Genomic DNA, 15159 nt, shown 5'->3' with positions numbered 1-15159 from the left:
ATCATTGAGAAGTCTGATTTATCTATAGCCTAACTATCTTCTGGGAACTGAATTCAGACAATGTCACTAACCAGAGGGATTTGTATCTTAATATTCTGTTGGGTACATGAAAGCATTTTACCAACTCAGAGATCAGTATCATAGTCTGTATTTGTTTTGTGCTTTAAGCCACAATTTTAATTAGGAGCTAAATAACACTATGCATGAATATATCTTTACTTCTGTAGAATATATCTAACACCTTTTTTCAAAGAAGAACAAAATACACATCCCCATTACTCCCACCTCAGAAAGCATTGCCTGAATTTTGTTGTTGGAAACAAATGGGCCTATATTTCTTGTTTTCATGGCAGGGAGAAAAGGTAGGTGGGATGCATTCTCTTTGCCTCATTGTCTAGTTTTTACAGAGCATCAGTTTGGCAGCATCCGTAATAGTTTATGTGTATTGGAATAACAATTTCTCCCTAAGAAACTGTGGTGGAGCATTACTTTGAATTAATTTAGATGTGTTTTAGTATTGTCCAATTTAAAAATCTGCTCTATAATAATGCTAGTTTTATCAAGTTAAATATTAATTTTTTAAAACCATGTTCTTTGTATGCTACCTCACTTCATCAGGCGAAGTATAGTATATTCTTATAATCACATGCTTTTGAAAAATGTGCAGTATCTGTAGTTTTTAACTATTAATGCAAATACAACTTATGTCTGTCAAGACAGGGAGGGAAAAAGGCAAATTGAGCATTTCTCTGTTAATTGTTTGCATAATTCATTTGTCTTATAAAGTAATTGATTATTTGTGAATGATAAGTGTATATAAGTATACTGCCAACGAACCTAAATGAATGATTTTTTCTCTTTGCTGTCTTAGAAAGCAAATGAGGGAATGGACAAGTCAATGTTACTTTTCTCAATGCTGCTAGATACTTGTTTTTTGATGGTTTTAAACAAGCTTAGGGTAATTCCAGCTTTCTGTGCAATATTAGTATTTGCTCATCATGATCTTCAGGACATGATTCTGCAGAGTGAAGGGAAACTTCTGTTAATCTTAGCAGCTGTATAGAGATCTTGAAGGCTGTGATCCCTCATTTAGAAGACTTTCAGTGGTAGCCTACCCTTAGGAAAGTGGATTATTTGGACTTTGAAAATGGGGCAATGTATCCATATTGAGTATAACTCAATTTGTCTTCAGGAGCATTCTTCTGTGCATTTTTGCATAGTATTTTCAGGACAAAATATAATTTAAATTCCATAGAGGCATCACTGCCTGCTTGAAGACCCTTCTTGGTCTTCTCCCAAAGGAATAGTAATTTAAGGTTTGGAGTTCAGCATGTTGTTGTAAAGAAACAGTCCATTTAAAGATTAGGCTTACTTCAATAATCTCATGGTTTTTTATGGATTTAAGGGAGTTGCTTATAAGTTGAGTATAGATTGATTTTTTTCCTCCAGCATTACATTCTTTAATATTGAAATGTTACTGCTATTTGATAAATTTCAGTCTTTTATATTAAACTTCTTTTTACAAATTCCCCAAGAGTTTCAAAAGGTTAAATAGCGATTGACCAATCTTTTGCACACATTTAAATTATCTGCCATTCATTTACAGCTTCTTGTAGAATTCAGTATCACTTTTCCTATGTAATCATTTAACATTTATATTGTAAGACTTCTGGTAATGTCACTTTTTGTACTGGTGAGTGTTGAAAAGTATCTGTAAGGCTCAAAGACACCTTGTGTCAACCTTCCCCGGATCAGTCTGACTGTTTTCGCTCCAGTGCTGTCAAGTGGTGATGCTGCTGAGATGACCTACTGGGCTTTCTTGGGGAATGGCACAGGCTTTCTGAGTTGGCTGTCAGCAGCCAGGCTCTTGGAGAATGAACAAACTGTCAGCCTCCACAGGGGTACAGTGGAATGTCCAACATTCCTATTGTCCCTCTTCATATTTTAGCACACTGTTATTGTCTCAGATTACAGTAATACTGCATTGACCTTCTCTTATGTATGCAACTTTCCTGTACAGGTTATTATAACAGCCTGTGTTTTCATTCCCATAGTGTGCTTTGTTCCACCATGCTCTTCCTCTCACCAGCTGGTTCCTATTTATTTTCTTTTTAACTGCATTTGCATAAAGACATGGATGTTTTACTGTTACTTTGCTTCCTCACCAGCTTGCAACTACTCCAGATTTATTTTTAGTATTTCACCTTATCTCTTCCTTGCATTTGCTTGTGGTTTAAGTACTTTCTGCTTATTGTTTCTTTTTATAGCTTCCTGTGGAAAAAAAACAACCAAAAACCAAACCCTTAAACAAAACTGAGTTTGAAAACAAGGGAGAGGATTGTTTTACTGGGTATAACTTTGACCAGCATGCTAATTTTACATTTCTGACACACACATCTTATCTAACCTAACCTTGTCATGTTTCTTTGTTTGTTTGTTTACAAACCAAGCAGCTAGACCATTTGTGTATGATCTTGTTATAACAGGTCATAAAAAATGCTGAAATCTAGTTCACAGAAGTTTTTCGACATTTCGGAAAAGGAGCTATGTGCGTTTTTGTTCTTTCAGCATATTTTGTTGACGTTTCAACTATTTGTAAGCCCTCCTGCATACAAGATGATGTCTGTGGAATACAGAGAATTGGGGTGTGCACATGCTGAAAGCAGTATTTTGCTCCAATGCAATGCTACTGTACAATTTCTGCAGTTTTTTATTTCAGCCTGCAATTGAGAGATGAGCTACTGGGCGTATCCTAGGTAAAAGGACTAAGACTCTGCTAAATGCTTTAGAATTTTTCTGATAATTTGTTAAACATTTTTCAGTGAATACTGGTGGTGTTCTTTTGTTGTTCTAGTATTTTGTAAAAGCATTGAAGAATTCAGTACAGCTGCAAGGACTCAGAAGCCTTAAATCACACTGCTAAGGTCATAATCATGATGAGCAAATACAAATGTTGCTTATGGGGCAGGAATTACCCTAAGTTTGGTTTGAAACTGTACAAAAACAGGTGTTTACCAGCACCATACTAAGAAGGAAAAATAAAAAAGGATAACTTTGTCATCTAGTATCTTCTGCTTTCTGTGTTCCCTTTCTCTAAATAGGATAGCAGATTTTGATTATAGTAAAAAAGGAACAAAGTAGTTCTTTCCTTTCTTGGGAAAAACATGCATGGTAAACAAATGTGAATGTTCTTGAAGCCAAAGACACACACCGTGAACACAGAACACAACTGCCACCAGTTGTGGCATCTTCTGCTCCAATCTGTGTATGTCTACTCCAGTCCTGAGGAAATGGAATTTTCTGTGAATTTTGGTGAAAGATAAGCCATTTTTTCTTGTGGTCTATTCAGAATTACTCAGGCAGCATCTTAAAATAATTCTACAAAACAGGGATCACCTTCAGTGCAGATGACATCAGGAACAAAGCCAGTGGTGATGGCTTCATCATCAAAGCCTGGTGCATGCTGAGTTTTTCCAAACACAAAGGTGAGCATTTGATGTGGATCTTAGCCCTACAAGGGCAGAACCTGCAAGGGCACAGAGCACAAATTGCAGCTGTGAGAAGACAGCCTTCTGCAGCACTACTGGCAGCTCTGACCTGGCTGTACCAACAGGCCTTTGGGCACATCCCCAGGATGATCTGCTTGAAGAGCCTCTCACTTCCGTCTTACAACAAAAACTTTCTTTCTAGGAGAGCTACTGAGGAATCTAGATTTTGCAACAGCAATTATGTCATCTCAAACAAATTGGTATTTTCACAGCTCAGTTCAGATGAAATCATTATCCAAATAGTGAGTCAGTCCAGTTAAATCTTTTGTTCTGTCTGTGCTGCAAATAGACCAGGCTTCATGAAAAAGCTTAGAGAGCTTCTTTTCTGTTATTCCTGCCATCATGACAGCTCAGGGAAAAAGTGATTACAGAAGCAAGGACTCATTCAACCTGTTTGGGTTTTGTTTTTTACCTTGCTATGTTCTTGTTTACCCTAGTGAAGTAAATGCAGTGTACACCAACCAGTGTGTTCTTGGAATTTATCCTGTGCAGAACACCAGATGAATCTGTCAGCTCGTACTCTAGATAATGAATTCAATTGTAAAAGATAAGCAATATTCCAAAAGAAACAATCCCTTACTTTTTCTAAAGATGGCATTCACTGAACACAGATTAATGAGTTTTATTTCTAGTTTCCTGTAGGATTTTATTATCTTACATAAAGATAAAAAGGGGAGCCTGTTTTGCCATTTTGGTGCAAGATATACCAAACTGTTGATCTGCAAGTGTTCCTCCAACAGTGCTGGGAGACTGTCAGGGTACTGGGTGTGCATTGAAACTGTTTTGCTTCTTGTTTGATTTATTCAGTGGATTGTAGAATTTGTTACAGTTTTGTGGAATTTCTTAAAGCTTTGAGATTATAATTTTTGAAATTTAACTTCTATAGAGGTATTTATACTGGTTAAATAAAGTAAGAATTTTGTTGTCCTCGATCTTATATATCTCAAAATAGATACATCTGATTCAGTTTTTATTCAGGAAAAATAGGAAGAATGTAAAATTATTTTGTAAGGGTAGAATATTTCCAAGCTTTTCTTTTTGTACTTTCTCTCTCTCTCTCTCTCTCTCTCTCTCTCTCTCTCTCTCTCTCTCTCTCTCTCTCTCTCTCTCTCTCTATATATATATATATATATATATATATATACATATATATACACACACATACACAAGACAAAATTTCAGCTGTGTCAGATAGCAAGATTTTATACACTATCAGAGATCTGGAGCTTAATAATCTGTAGCACTCATTGGAAAACATTTCAGTATGTTGGGCAGTGCTTACTTAGGAAAAAAACTCAATTCCCCTGTCTCCAAGCCTGTTTTATAGATTATAATGTTGATCTTTCTATCTGCATGTTTTTGTCCTCTCTATATTTAAGTAATCCATTTTGATTTATTTTATTTATTTTCTCTCCCTTGATACTTTGGACATCCCATAACTCTATTGCTCAAAAGTGAGAGAACATTGGACGAAGCATCTTCAAAAAAAACAAACTAAAAACCAGAGAAAATATGTTTATATGTTTTTTTCAATATATTCTATTTTAGGCTGAAATGGTTTTGCTTATTTGATTGCATTGTATGAACTTTTTATTCCGCAATCTTAACATAACCAAATAGAAAAAGACTGGCAAAAGAGCATGTCCTGTTCACCTGAGATAAAGGTAAATATGCAACTACATGAACTGGGACATTTGTCCCAGATCGGGTAGTCATGATAGAAAATTCTGGTAAGTTTAAGTACATGCATAGTCTGAATGACCATATTTTTTCCAGCTTTATACATGCTATTAATGAATTATTAAAATCTAATTAATTTTGCCTCTGATTAAAAAGTTGGTTTTTAGGAGAGCATTTATTAGGAACTAGAAGATAAAATTTATAATTTGCAACCATGTATTTTAAAGAACCAATAAATGCTAGTAATAGTCAATATCAACATACAGAAAGCAATGAGTACACTCTAGAATTGGTTTTAAACAGCAGCTTCCATGGTGGACAGTTAATGAAACTGTTTCTTGTACTGTACTTTTAATTCTTCCATTAAACTCTGTGCTTGCATAGAACTTGAAATGCAATAAGGAGATCTAATAGATAATCTTGTATTTAAATATAATTTCCAGAATGCAGTTAAATGTTTGAAACTTACAGAGCAGACAGATTTCCATAAAGCTTGTAGTATGCAGGGACTTTTTTCTTCATCATAATTATCTGTCTGTTCCTTGGGAGATCTCCAGATATGCATTTTGATTAATTTGCATTTCGCAATGGGAAAGACATAATCAAGAACTTTCTACCTTTTGGCAGCAATTCAATCAGATGTTACCCTCCCACCAGTCTGTAGACTGAATTTGCTTTCAAAAGGATTAATGTTACTCAGAACTGAAAGAAACTAACCAGCCAATACATAAAAAGGTGGTCTGTCATGAAGTAAGTCCACTCCCTACAATCTAGTGGGACCCGTGAATATCTGTAGCTTCATCCTCTTCAGTGAGGTATGATTTTGGAAAACCATCTGCTACAGATATTAGGAATAAGTTTATGTTCCTCTCTGAAGCACAAGTGGAGAAAGCTAGTCATAGAGCTAAGTTTGTTTCTTCACAGGTGAATTTCTTTTAATCTGTGTTGACATGTTGCTGTGGTAATTACCTAATTCAGCAGTGGTTACTGTAGGAAAAAACCTGCAGTTTAATACCTAAATAATTTCTCAGTGCGCAGAAAATCAGTCACTATTGGAGATGTGACCATGTCCACAGTCCTCCTTTGTGGAGAAGGAAAAGTACATCTCCATGTGGTGTGTCAGGGCTAGAGATTCAAAGTGACACAGGAATAGCTGAAGTTTGTGTTAGAAGGATGACAAGAGAGTGTTTGGCACAGTGCAAGACACTGCAGAATATATTAAACCTCCAGAGTTTTAGGGTTTCTAGTGCCAGCGTTCTGGTTGAGTTCACAGTATTGCTACAGACTTCATTACATGAGAGAGGGAACATCTCATCTGGAGAACTGGCATGTTTATTTATGCTTTCTTCCTTTTTTTTTTTGCCTATGTATTTATATGGCAGTAAGGTGGATCATTACCAGACCTATATGCATATCCCCACACAGGTCCAGATTTAGTTTGCACCATTGTTTCTGTGACACAAACTGTATGATGTCAGAGACAGAGGCATGACAGCATTTTAGGAGAAAGTGAAGCTGAGAAAGATGCACTTTTTCCTCCTTCTAGCCCTTTTCAGTTTCTACAAACATTTATTAGTTACTCATTTTCGTGGTTGTATAAATTTTAAGGATAGAAAAGGACTGTTAGCATTATCTAGTCTAGCAAGTCAAACTGCATTAAAACAAGCCAGAATTTTGCACATGGCTCAACTTGTAGAATTATCTTCAATCTTGGCTTTAAAATTAAATCCAGTTGCTAAAATAAATAATCTGTTTATTTTTGCTTCTTGCTCTAAAATGGGGTTTCCAGAATTTCAGCTATTAGTCTAGATTTTTCCAAGCTCTTTGCAGCGAGCTTCCATTTTAGATATCCCAACTAAACACTGAATTCCTATAATTATTGATGAATGAAATATGCATTATTGAAAATATCTCATTTCAGTTCTTCTCTTTAGTTGATGTGCACAGTGTCTGAGTACTTGGCATTTTCCTGGATAAAAGGTTTTTTGTGCACTCTTTTCAAGTTTAGTGTTATATGTGGTACCCAGATACTTCAGACATCTTTGCCAGTATAGAAACATGGCAGCGCTGATCCATCACAGCCCTTTTCACTTACCTGAGCCACTGCTCAGGTTCTCCTCAGTGAAAGTACAATGAAAAGTTAGGGTATTCCTGTAATGTACACAAATTTTATGCATTACTGTGCCAAGCTGCTTGTCTGTTTCACTTTCAGTTTGAATTAAGAGGAACAAGAATGATTACATACATTTTGTGACAAGTTAGCTTCTCCATCTCATCAGTCTCTGCTATCATAGCAGGTCATTTGGTCGAATTGCATGGATCCAAAGTGTCTTGAATCCAAAGTGCAAAGATCCTGTTGTGCCAGAAGTGTGTCTTTTCATTACTGTGGGAGTGTTACACGTCATGAACCTGGGGAGTAGTCGATACCTGTCAGGTGTCTTTCTAGCTGGCAGCAGTTGGGAAGGACTGATGTAGAAGATTGTTTGCAGTGAGTAACAGTGCAAACAACTCTGGGTCCTTCCTGCTCACAAAGGTCAATCCTTGGGTCTACAGCCTTAATTTTCATCTCAGCAGAAGAATGATCCACCCCTGGCTGTTCAGGCAGGCTGGAAAGCCGTAACCTTTGTGGTTGTTCTGCTAAGAGAGCCACAAATGCAAAAGGAGATACTGCAGCGATTTCCTTTTGGGAATCAACTGAAGTGGTGTTTTCTTCATTCAAAGAACCACAGCTGTTTGCAGGGCTGTCTGCTTTGTTTAAGGGCAAATGAAGAGCCCAGTATGGTATTCCATGTTGGCCTAACTTCGATAGGCACATCCCATAGTGCCTTCTCTTAAGCTTGTTTGTCTAAAACAGCCGCTCTTCCCTCCAGTTTGAAAAACTGTTCCTTCCTAAGCAATCCTCAGGTCTTTGATCTGCTGTGTTTGTGAGGCTTCTCCTGAGCTAGTTTTGTCTTTTTAATAAGCAATTCCCTAGAGTTTGCTGAGAAGTGTCACAACTGAGTCATTCTTTCCTTTCCTGCCTTCTTTTCTCACTAGTCTCATATTAAACAATAACCAATGTATTAGTATAATAAATACCTTAGTACAGTATTAATAAATTATAAAGTGTAGCTCCAGATCTGTCACAATGAACTCATGGGAGTGAACTGTTTTCTACAATAAGTGCAGATTACATGTGGTTTTGGTCTGATGATCCAGCTTATGCATACACCATTAACTATTTAAATAGCCATAGTCTGGCTTCCTTTTAAAGTAAAAATCCTTACTATAAAAATAGCACGTATTTGTTACTACCAAATATTAGTAGTTCCTTCTTTCTGACTTCCCATTTTTCTCCTAACCTCCCTTTATTTTCTGATTAGATTCCTTTAGAAGCTCTAGCTAAGACTTTTTTCTTTTTTAATTTTTTTTTTTTAATGAAGTAATCACAACACAATGAATATTTGAGTCTGCTTGCATATATGATAATGTAGGTAACCAAGAAAGGGGGCTTCAGATGAGACTTCTGAAGATTGAGGCTTCAGTGAGTTACTGAGGAATCAAACTAGGAAAGAAAAGTCATGATTCTGCTCCCAGTTGGTAAATTCCTGAGCAGTTAGACTATCACTAATTGTAGCCAAGATTGCTCCCTTAGTGATGATTTTTTATGCGATGTGTAATTTTCTCCTGAGAAGCAACAATAGAAATACCACACATTATCTTTTCTTAACATTGTAGGCTTTAATAAATTTTGGAATTAGAAAAGATCCCAAGTAAATTTTCAAAACACAATGTAATGGCTGCAGATTTAAGGAATTTTGTAAGTCAATAAATACAGAGCAATGGAACAAATCTTCAGCTTGAGAATTTGTGCTTCAGAGGCAGTGCTGGAAATCTAAGTTAGCTTGAGATCCTCTTAGTGGGGGGGCAATAAGCAAAGTTTTGTCTGGATGAGGGAAGAGGGAAATGAATTCTGTGTTTAAACCTCCCCTGCAGTTGGTCTGAAAATTTGGAAACTTTCATTCTTGTAGTGATTTTTCAGTGATGTATAGGCCCCATTAAAGTCAGTGGGAGCTTTGCCATGGCTTTTAATGAGGTCAAAAAAAGAATAGTACATTTCAACTGCTTTTTTTTTTTTTAAGTTGGAAAGAAGTTTTATATTTTTTTATTTTACAATGATGTATTCTAGAAAGAAATTCACCTGTAATTAGATGTCATATTCCATAGCATTTGCAAGATGAAATGTAATAAACATCATGTCCAGCTTTGGGAGACCAACAGTACTGTCAGAATTATTTTCTTTTGATTTATACATTTATTTTTCACTTGGTGTACATAATATTTGGGCACATGAATAATAGTTTAATTAAAATTTTACATCTACATTCCTTTCGTAGGGAGAGGTGGAAGTAAACAGGATAATTCAAAGGAAAGACAAGGAAACAGTGTTTTGATTAGGATACTTCAGTGAATTTTAACTATTTTGAAAAGTATTTTCATTTTCCATTTCATATCTTACATTGTGCCAGCAGGAATAAAGACATGATGCATCATAAGTCTACATTCTTTCCATTACCAGTAAAATTCATCTGTTTAGTGTGATGTGTTTTCAACCACCTATCACAATAATGCACTCATTAATATGCATGTGCAGGTTTATAATGGTTAAATATTCATTAGCTATGCAAATACTCATGCTCTTTAATTCACAAGTGAAGACTAATCAAAACTTTGCTCTTTGTTCTTCAAGTTCTTCTCTGTTCTGGAATGTTGTTTAGGTTGGCAATAATTTGGTGAAAATACATAGGTGAATGGAGAATCCTTTACTTATTCTCAGCTATTTGTCTGAAGCTGTGCAACGCTTCATCTTTAAAGAACCTTCTCCATTTTGTTATCTGACACTGAATCTTTTTGATCACTTTGAAATGTATTACATTTAGAAAATGAAACAAAGGCACAATAAAGTGTCCTTCCCTCTTCTTGGTCCAGGTGTTTCCTGTGGTGAGTATGCAGTGCTTATCAGAAACCAGTGACACCAGAGCTCCTTGTGGTCTGCAGAGAGAACCTACACCAAACCATTTGGGACAACTGGTCTTTCCTGACATACTAATCCTTGTCACTATTCTCTTGTGACAGGGGAGTGTGATAAATGTACTTCTTTTTACATTTGCAAGTCATCTCTAAGTGTGTGGGGGTAGAAATGCAGAGGTGCACCTTTCTATCTCCTCACAAATGCTGCTTGTTGTCTGGTCTGCTGCTTTGAAAACTACAGGGAAGTTGGCAGAAACCTGCTATCTTCTTCTGAACAGCAATTCCTGTAAGAATGCTGAGAGGACCAAGTGGGAGGAGAAGTTTATTTGCCAACATTTATCACTTATCCAGGAAATGAACAATCTCTAGTGCTCATACCACATTGTCTTAAGTGCAGTGCCTCTCATCTCAGTGGGTTGATGGCTGCCTCACTCCACCAGGCAGGGTGAGCTCACAATTGAACTGTTTACTTGTCCAATAACACCTAAGGATGGAAGCTTTTTAAAGTGGGAGTTCATGTCAGTCTGGGTGGGTCAGCTTGAGGCAATTGAGTCTTACTCTGTGAGACTCTTTCTATTTGTTTTAAATAGTGAGTAAACATAACACAAATAGGAGCCACTTCCACTCTTGTAGTTCAAAGCATATTCAGAGAGTTTATAACTGCTAATGAAAAACATTTCAGAGAAAGCAGAACCCAGGCGTCCAAGATTTGCACATTTTGTGTTGTGAGATGTTCAAGCTTGTGTATGGTAACCAAGATTTGGAAATTCCTCTATGTGTTTGTACTTTGGACCCCAGCAAACTTTAGAAGAAAATGTCTAACTGTGCTTGGATTTCTTTTATAAACTGGGATGACTTCAGCAGTCTGTGTGGCCTTCCATTCAACTGTTTGCTTAAGCCAAGCCAAAAGCCACTTATCTAAAAATGATTTATTCTCACTCCTGAGCTGACAGAACCAGGCTGGAAAGGGCAAAAGCTGTATTGCAGTCCAAGCCTCGGACTTTAGTTAAATCATAAGGGGAGCATGAAGGATTAGCCACAGCATTGTTCTGCAAGGTACTTATGGTTCTCTTGTACACTACTTGTCAGACACCTTTTTAAAATAAACTGCCTCAGATTTGTACTTCACAGCTGTTCCTTTCTATCTGCCTGGTATGGCAAAGCAAAACTCTGAAGCTTAACATCTTCAAAACCAAAACCTTAATTAAATATTATAATTTCGATACACTTCTCACTTTCTGGGTTTGGCAGTGTAAGTAAAATGGAGGCAATTTTGTTTCTTTATCTCATTCAGAAAAAAATAGATGTTGTTTATATACTTTGAACATAGACATATTGTATAGTAGAAGGCAACAGTTGAATAGTCCTAGCTAGAGATGTGAAAGTATGACTGGAGGCAGTGTATCTGGTTGTCAAAATTGAATCTGAAAATAAAGTTTTAGTAATGTTTTAAGTTGGCTTGATTTCTTAGATTAAAATAACCAAAATAATTTTACATTCGAGATCTCTTATTCTCTTTGGATACTTTGAGAATCTGGTGTTCTCGTTGACATCTTTTCCCTGTGTTAGACTTCACTTAATGCAGAGCATGACTATGAGCATGGTAGCTACAGTCAGTGAGGCTGAAGGTTTAGTTTTGACCCATCTAAGAGCTGTGCTGTCCAGACAAGGAATGTGGGTTATATGGTGGGCCAGAATGGCACTGCCAAGGCCCTCATGCTGCTATGGTGTGTGGCTCATGTGGGCATTTGCTGTGCAGGGCTGTTTCCCAGCATGAATGGCCTCCTTCCACACCAATGTGATTGAATGCAGTAGTAAAAATAGGGGGAGGCCCAAATGACTAAGAGGTGAGGCTATTTCTTGTAATCTGCTTCTTCAGCAAGAATTACTTTGAATGAGTTAATACCAAAAGGGTTAAAGAACCATTGTGTATTTTGAATTTGTGTTGTCAAAGCAAATATTTTGACAGTCAGTCAGAAGTGGATGCTGAGTGGCATGCTGTGAAGACCATACGGCTCTGTTATGGAAAAAACTTATTGAGGATGGGAAACTGAGAGGAAGAATAAACAGCTAGGTTTCAGCCTTTCAAGGGCCTGGTTTGAGTTTCTGCTGAGCAAAAATGGAGAAAAAAAAAAGTAGGAGGTGGGCAGAGTGAAGCTTTATAAAGCACAGTGGTTTAGCACAGCATACATGGAAGCTGGAAAGGCTTCCATGCATAGCACAAACATTGTTGAAGCTGCATGAGAGATTATTAGGTTAATTGGGAAAGTCAAAACAGGGAGAAGGTTGTTGGGAGGAAAAGGTTAACCAGCTAAACATGACTGAGCTGGAACTTGTCTTCAGTACTTCATGTGCAGTCTTTTATTACTAAGTCTCAGAAAGAGATGCCTCTGCCCGTCCTCTATGCTAACCGTCCTACTTTAAATGTTTTTTGTCTGTCTGACAAAAAGGATTTGCAGGTGAGTGGTGCTCTTCTTTGAGCATGTCACTAGTGCACAGAAAACCTTAAGCAGAAGTTTTCCCAAGGATGACGATATTTGATGTGTGTATTGACTGTTGGTATTTTTCACACCACAATAAAGTACTTGTTGCCTAGGAAAAGCCAAACCCCATAGTATTTTCAATTGAATTGTAGTTCTCAATGACACCTACTGTCTCACTTTTAGATGCTGCAAAATTTCCTTTATTTGCACAATAGGAAAGTGAACTCCTGAGATTTGACATGACCTCCATGTCAGCTTTAGACAGGTTATTTTGTTCATGCAGTGACTTTTCCAGAGATACTGTCATAAAATTTTGCTGCAATTTATTGTGCATACATTTCAGCTGGGAAAGAACCCCATGATTCAGTCTTTTCTTCTAGTATAGGTATCCCATGTTTGTTATCAGTGATATATTTTTATGGCTGCCAGTGTTCACCTAGAATATCCACCTACCTAAACAAATATGAACTTTGTTTTCATCTGGGTTCAATAAATGATGTTTTATATCCCGTGGTACAGAGTCAACAGTAACAGCCATTATGGGTGTTCAGGTCTTATGTCCCTTCCACTTCACTGAAAATCCCGGAATTATAAAGATGAGTTCATATGGGTGCAGTTATTATGGAGAAATACAGTATTTAGAGCTTTTTGAAGCATATTTTAAAAAAATAAAGGCATTTTCAATTATATTCTTCTTAATCATGCAGGTGACATCAGAATAATATAGGTTTGTAGTGGACATTTCCTACATTCCAATTATTATTTTAAGTAGAAATACTTAGCAAGTTAACTTTCTTTGGCAGGCTGACACTTCAGCTCTCTGTTATTACAAAGGGTGTATTCAAATCATTAGCATGTCAGCTTGTTTGGAAACTTAATGCTCTCCCCCCACAAAACAGAAAATTAGTGGAACTGCTCACCATGTCAAAAGGCCCTTTTTTAAGGCAGTGCCATAACAGTAAACTGCAGAGGACAAATTCTGTTGTTGGCACATCAGCTTTAAGCCTCTTTTAGCAAAGGAATCTGCAGATCTAGAGAATTCACTAACACTAATATGGGGGGAGTAGAAATTGCTGGATGAAATCTTGCAGATCATTCCATATATCTAATATAGGAGGGAGTAGAAATTTCTGGGTGAAATTCTGAATGTGTGAAGCTGCATGTGTGTGTTTCATTTTGCATTCAGTGGGACTAATATTCAACAACCTGACTCAGAACTCTTAAGAAACTAAATACCAACCCCATGACAAACCTTAAAAAAATATTGGGGATGCCTGTTTTTCTGGCATCTAGTGACTGCAGCAACACAGCAGTGAGGTCCACATCTGGTTCTTCTCTTTTGCCTCCAGTTCAATGTCAGTATTTGGGGTTTGGTGAAGAAAACTTCAAAGTGCTACATTCTCATCCTGGAGGGGGTAACATGAGGGCATTTCCTGCTCCGACCCTTGCTTTCAGGCAGCACTGTTTCAGTTCAAGAGCAGAGGCGTGTGCAATGATCTGTTTGTTATTTTGAGGCCGATACTTGGATAGGAGCTGGAAGTATAGTGATCTCTGCCTCTTGTACTAAGATAAGTGTAACTCTGGGAATGTCATCAGCCACTGTTGAAAGGCAGTATAATGGCCTGGGGGAAGCCCTGGGGAACATTTTGCTGCAGTGGCAGCATACTCAGGGCTGTGGAGGAGGGGAATTGAGGGGAGTTGGGAAGCTAAAGGCCAGCTGGCAACCCTTCTGACTGGGCTTTTGGCCCCTTAACAGTGACGGGCTGCTTTTCCATAGATTCCTGTTTACAGTGGCATTAGTCACCAGAGGCTGCCAGTGCTGGCAGCAGTTCAAGATGAGGTGTGTGAACATACCTGCAGGCAGATTGTTTTCCTGAAACACTTGTGCAAACCTCAATCCTAGACTCAGGGCGGCACCACTCCTTGCAAAATCCAGGCTTCAAAGGGGTCACCAGATCACAGGGTGAGTTGTCTGCAACTGTAATCTTGTTCACCTCTTCTTGAGGCAGGGTTGACTCAGCTGCAGTCAGCAGAAACCCAGAACCCTGGAACAAGGTTCTTCATTGCCCCTTGCACCTAGGTGCCCGTGGCACGTGGAGCCATGCTGAGCCTCTGTCCCAAAGCTGGGCTGTGCTGCCTCCCCAAAGTGAAGACAGGAGCTGCACATCTGTGAAACTGCTTGAACATGTCCAAACATTTTTCTGGGTGACTGCCAGCACCCTTGGTAATTTGGACCAGAAGAAGATGATGGGGGTGTGGTGGTAGGAGTGGGTGGGACCGCTGGGTGTTACTGAGACCTTTGCTTGCAAAGCGTTTGACAAACACCCACTATGGGATAGGGCACAGCAGATATTGTAAGTATTGGCAGCAGTGGGAGGGAGATAATTACTCCCCTGCAAGAAATCAGGGAGATTTCCAGCAGGCTCTGTTTGACCAGT

The 15159-nt window shown here is 37.9% G+C and overlaps 1 protein-coding gene across 8 annotated transcripts in view; it reads left to right on the top strand.

Annotated features, from left to right (window-relative positions):
- The window catches only part of LHFPL2 (LHFPL tetraspan subfamily member 2), a 121008-nt gene that overhangs the window by 85911 nt on the left and 19938 nt on the right, over positions 1–15159 (top strand). Inside the window, exon 1 of one of the 8 annotated variants that reach the window (XM_085566380.1) lies at positions 5092–15075. The exons of the other annotated variants lie outside the window; for them this stretch is intronic. The gene's annotated coding sequence lies outside the window, so the exon portion shown is untranslated. Of the gene's footprint in view, positions 1–5091; positions 15076–15159 lie in introns of those variants that run through there. 8 annotated transcript variants of the gene reach the window in all.

This window comes from Lonchura striata, chromosome Z, assembly GCF_050655825.1.
Source record: "Lonchura striata isolate lonStrDom1 chromosome Z, ASM5065582v1, whole genome shotgun sequence".
Lineage (NCBI taxonomy): Eukaryota > Metazoa > Chordata > Aves > Passeriformes > Estrildidae > Lonchura > Lonchura striata.
The sequence above is the reverse complement of the archived record's forward strand: the minus strand, read 5'-3'. Positions and strand labels throughout refer to the sequence as shown.